Source organism: Octopus bimaculoides, chromosome 5 (genome assembly GCF_001194135.2).
Source record: "Octopus bimaculoides isolate UCB-OBI-ISO-001 chromosome 5, ASM119413v2, whole genome shotgun sequence".
In the NCBI taxonomy this organism is placed as follows: Eukaryota; Metazoa; Mollusca; class Cephalopoda; order Octopoda; family Octopodidae; genus Octopus; species Octopus bimaculoides.
The window spans coordinates 15,028,753-15,032,772 of record NC_068985.1 but is presented as its reverse complement, the minus strand read 5'-3'; the positions used below and the strand labels follow the sequence as shown (position 1 = coordinate 15,032,772).

General features: G+C 38.7%; 2 non-coding genes across 2 annotated transcripts; one reads left to right on the top strand and one right to left on the bottom strand.

Annotated features, from left to right (window-relative positions):
• The first annotated feature begins 511 nt into the window (after positions 1–511).
• Trnaa-agc (transfer RNA alanine (anticodon AGC)) lies at positions 512–584 on the top strand. Its single transcript has one exon. It is a non-coding gene; the product is annotated as a tRNA-Ala (tRNA).
• Positions 585–3,334: 2,750 nt separating this feature from the next.
• Positions 3,335–3,407, bottom strand: Trnaa-agc (transfer RNA alanine (anticodon AGC)). The gene has a single exon. It is a non-coding gene; the product is annotated as a tRNA-Ala (tRNA).
• Between the last annotated feature and the right edge of the window lie 613 nt (positions 3,408–4,020).

Genomic DNA, 4,020 nt, shown 5'->3' with positions numbered 1-4,020 from the left:
ATCACATAATAATAATAATGATAATAATAATAATAATAATATTCTTAAATATTCACTAGAACAAAACTGTACAAATCCAAATATATGGTACCCTAGGCATAACACCTACATGAACTTCTAACTTGTTGTCTCTTGAGGTCTCTGGGTGAGACTTGGATCCAACTTGTACAAATGCAAAACAAAAGTCAAACATAAAATAATAATAATAATAATAATGATAACAACAGTGTGCAACTAGTGCAATTTTGTGTAGGATAACAGAATTCCTAGCAGTTTCTCTCTCACAATGTGTGTGTGATAGAGAGAGTATGCATGTGTGCATGTGTGTGTGTGCGCATTTGTGTGTCTGTGTGCATGTTTATTTGTGTAACGACACAATGCCCCAACATGCCGATATTAGCAGTCAGCCACACATACAGACACACACACACACACACACTCTGTCCATACATAAGCAAACATGAAAATATCTTTCATGCTATATACCTAAATTAAAGATAATCAGTCAGTCGGGGAATTAGCTCAGATGGTAGAGCGCTCGCTTAGCATGCGAGAGGTACCGGGATCGATGCCCGGATTCTCCAGTTGTGCTTTTTTTTTTTTATTCTTTTAGTATGTGCTTCAATGCAATTTTTAATCCTGCTCCAGCTGCATTTACCTAATTGGCTGGTGTGAGGTACCATCATGGTACCCTTGTAATCAGGCCTTTTATTTATGTCTTTTATTCAACTATGACCATCCATACGGAAGCATTTGGTCCCTATTATTTCAGTTTGATAGATAAAACTTGACCATTCGATAAATAAAGAAAAATAAACCAGACTACAATACTAATAGTATCGATTTGATATCCTAAAACCATTGAAGACTCCAGCATGGCCGAAGTCAAAGATCTGAAATCATTTGAATAATATATGTGACTGTTAGGATGTCTCACATGGTACACTGTCAACTAAGGTACAGGAATTACAAAATTCTAAAATTGAAGTATACAGAAGAGAATCCAGGAAACAATCGCGATATCTCTTGTATGCTAAGCGATCAGTCTACCATCTGAGGCAATTCCCATCACGTGGCTCTGATTTTTAAGTAATGTATATATTACTGGTTTGTAGAGTTGTTTGTAGGTATAAGTCAGTGCAGTTGTCTGTTAAAACTTAGCTGTCCGATAAGTAGAGAACGATAGTGTGTGTATGACACTGCTATAAGCAATGGGTTGCATAGGATGGCAGAATTCTGTTAATGACGTTGCTCTAGAATGGCCGCAGTCGAATAACTGGAGCCAATAAAACAATGCATATGACTTTACGGCAAAATGCTGATAACATACATATGTAAAAAGGATGAAAGAATTCTTATACGCAAACTCGCACTGAAAGTATGTTATGGGGAGAACCTGGGAATCGATCCCGGTACCTTTTGTATGCTAAGCAAACGAACTACCGTCTATGATAATTCCCTCACGTTACTGCCGTTTTTGAATTATTCTTTTCTACTCTAGGCACAAGACCCGAATTTTTTGGAAAGTGGGGCCAGTCGATTAGGTTGACCCCAGTACGCAAATTGTACTTAATTTATCGACCCTAAAAGGATGAAAGGCAAAGTCGAACCTCGGCGGAATCTGAACTCAGAACGTAAAAGCAGACAAAATACCTATTTCGTTATTGCCCACAAGGGGCTAAACATAGAGGGAACAAACAAGAACAGACGAACGGATTAAGTCGATTACATCGACCCCAGTGCGCAACTGGTACTTAATTTATCGACCCCGAAAGGATGAAAGGCAAAGTCGACCTCGGCGGAATTTGAACTCAGAACGTAACGGCAGACGAAATACTGTTTCTGCTAGCTCACCGCCTTGCCGTTTTTAATTATTAACCATTAAAAAGTGGGCTTGACATTACAGGATATAATAACGAATACAATTCTAAATTGTAAGTGTACCTCTATAAGAAAAGATCGTACTTGGAGAACTCGGATATCGATCCGGGTACCTCTCGCATGCTAAGCAAGCGCTCTACCACCTGAGATAATTCCCCTTACAGGTAACAAGTGCTTAATTAATAGCCAATAAAAGAATGTGTGTGACAGTTTAGGATAGGGATGGACAAGTTGGGTTCGATGACAGCTGTAAATGCTGCGACCCCCTTCGGTCATGACCTAGAAAGTTACCTTCCCAGGTACAAGTCCGGGCAAGGTTGTTTATAGAAGACCAGCAGTCGCCTATGCATGCCGGCCTCACCTCTCCACGCCACCGATGTTATCCAAGGGAAAGGCAAAGGCCGATACAGCTTGGCATCAGTGACGCCGCAACTCATTTCTACAGCTGAGTGAACTGGAGCAACGTGAAATAAAGTGTCTTGCTTAAGAACACAACACGCAGCTCGGTCCGGGATTCGAAATTACAACCTCACTTGTAAGTTCCATGCGCTGTAAATACTGGTACTTTATTTTATCAATTTCGACATGATAATAGGCAAAGTTAACCTCGCTTCTATTCAAAGAATGTAAAGAACCGGTAGAAATATCATCAAACAGTTTACAATATTCTAGATGCAGTACCAGGCAGTGGCTCTCATGGCTTCTGATCTTAACTAATGTACATGTTTTGTCTTGGTGTAAAAAACATTCTGCTCAGTTTTGCTTGACCATAACCACTTGAGCATGACCTTAACAGATTTTCTTGACCTTAACCAGGTCAACGGAGATAATCAGAAAAAGACTTGAAAGTCAACGTAAGATCGTAATACTTCATGTAAAGTAAATATAACAAATAATCCAGCATCCTTGTCCGGAACCGGATTCTTCCCCAAATCTAATCAGTTCGTACCAGTCACGAGGCCAAACATCCCTGAAAGTTTCATCCGAAACAAACAAGCAAACAAACACGATTGAAAACAATACCTCCGCCTTTGCTTAGGCAAAGGAAATAATAATTCTTTCTACTGAAGGCACAAGGCCTGAAATTTTGAGTGAAAGGGTCTAGTCGATTACATCGATTCCAGTGTTCAATAGGTGCTCGACTAGCTCCCTTCCACAAAATTTCATAACAATAATAACCATAGTGTGCAACAACTGCAATTTTACGTAATATAACGTGTGTAGATATAATTAGTGTGGTTGACTGTTAAGACTTAGCTATTCGATAAGTAGAAGCAATAAAATGAATACCTCAATACAATAAGTAATTCGATGAATTTGATGGCATAAAACCATTGAAGACATTGCTCTAGTATGGTCGTAATCGAATGATTGAGAGCAATAAAAGAACGTGTGAGTTTTTAAGTATGCAATAATTATACATAAAGATAAAAAAATAAATAAATTTAATAAGTGGAGAATCCGGGCATCGATCCCGGTACCTCTCGCATGCTAAGCGAGCGCTCTACCATCTGAGCTAATTCCCCTCACTCATTAGCCTGGTTTAATTAATAACTAATAAAAGAATGTTTCTAACTTTTTGGCTGATTAATAGAATTTTGAAACAAAACTACGCACTAAAAGCATTAAGAAGTGGAGTATCGGAGTATCGATCCTAGGTACTATTCAAGAGTGGTCCCGGTGCGCGCACTCGCACACTCACGCATCTGCGCTAGCTAATCGTGACTAGTCGATCCTACAACGACTATCTAGCGCAAATGCGCAAAACATGTATGAGGGTTTTTTTTAACAAAATAAATAATTTATTTTAAAACAAAATAAATAAAACACAAAGTTGTTGAATCTTCCCCATCTTACTCTTAAAGCATCGTTTTACGTTCTTCCAGGGTGTATTTTGGTGTCCCTGGTTTGATAATTTTTTTAATAAGTGGTAGAAAAGTTTCAGAAGAACGGTCAGGTACAAAGACTAAAAAACCTATTTTGATCCCCCTCTATCCCATCCTCCGTTGTATTTGTACATCATAGATTCATCTATTTCTACGATGTGCCCAAGTCCACCAATTTGGTAGGGGTAACGCAAAAGCTAATTACTTGTAACGTCCCTCATGTACTGATACCATTGAACAACAGTAGATTTTG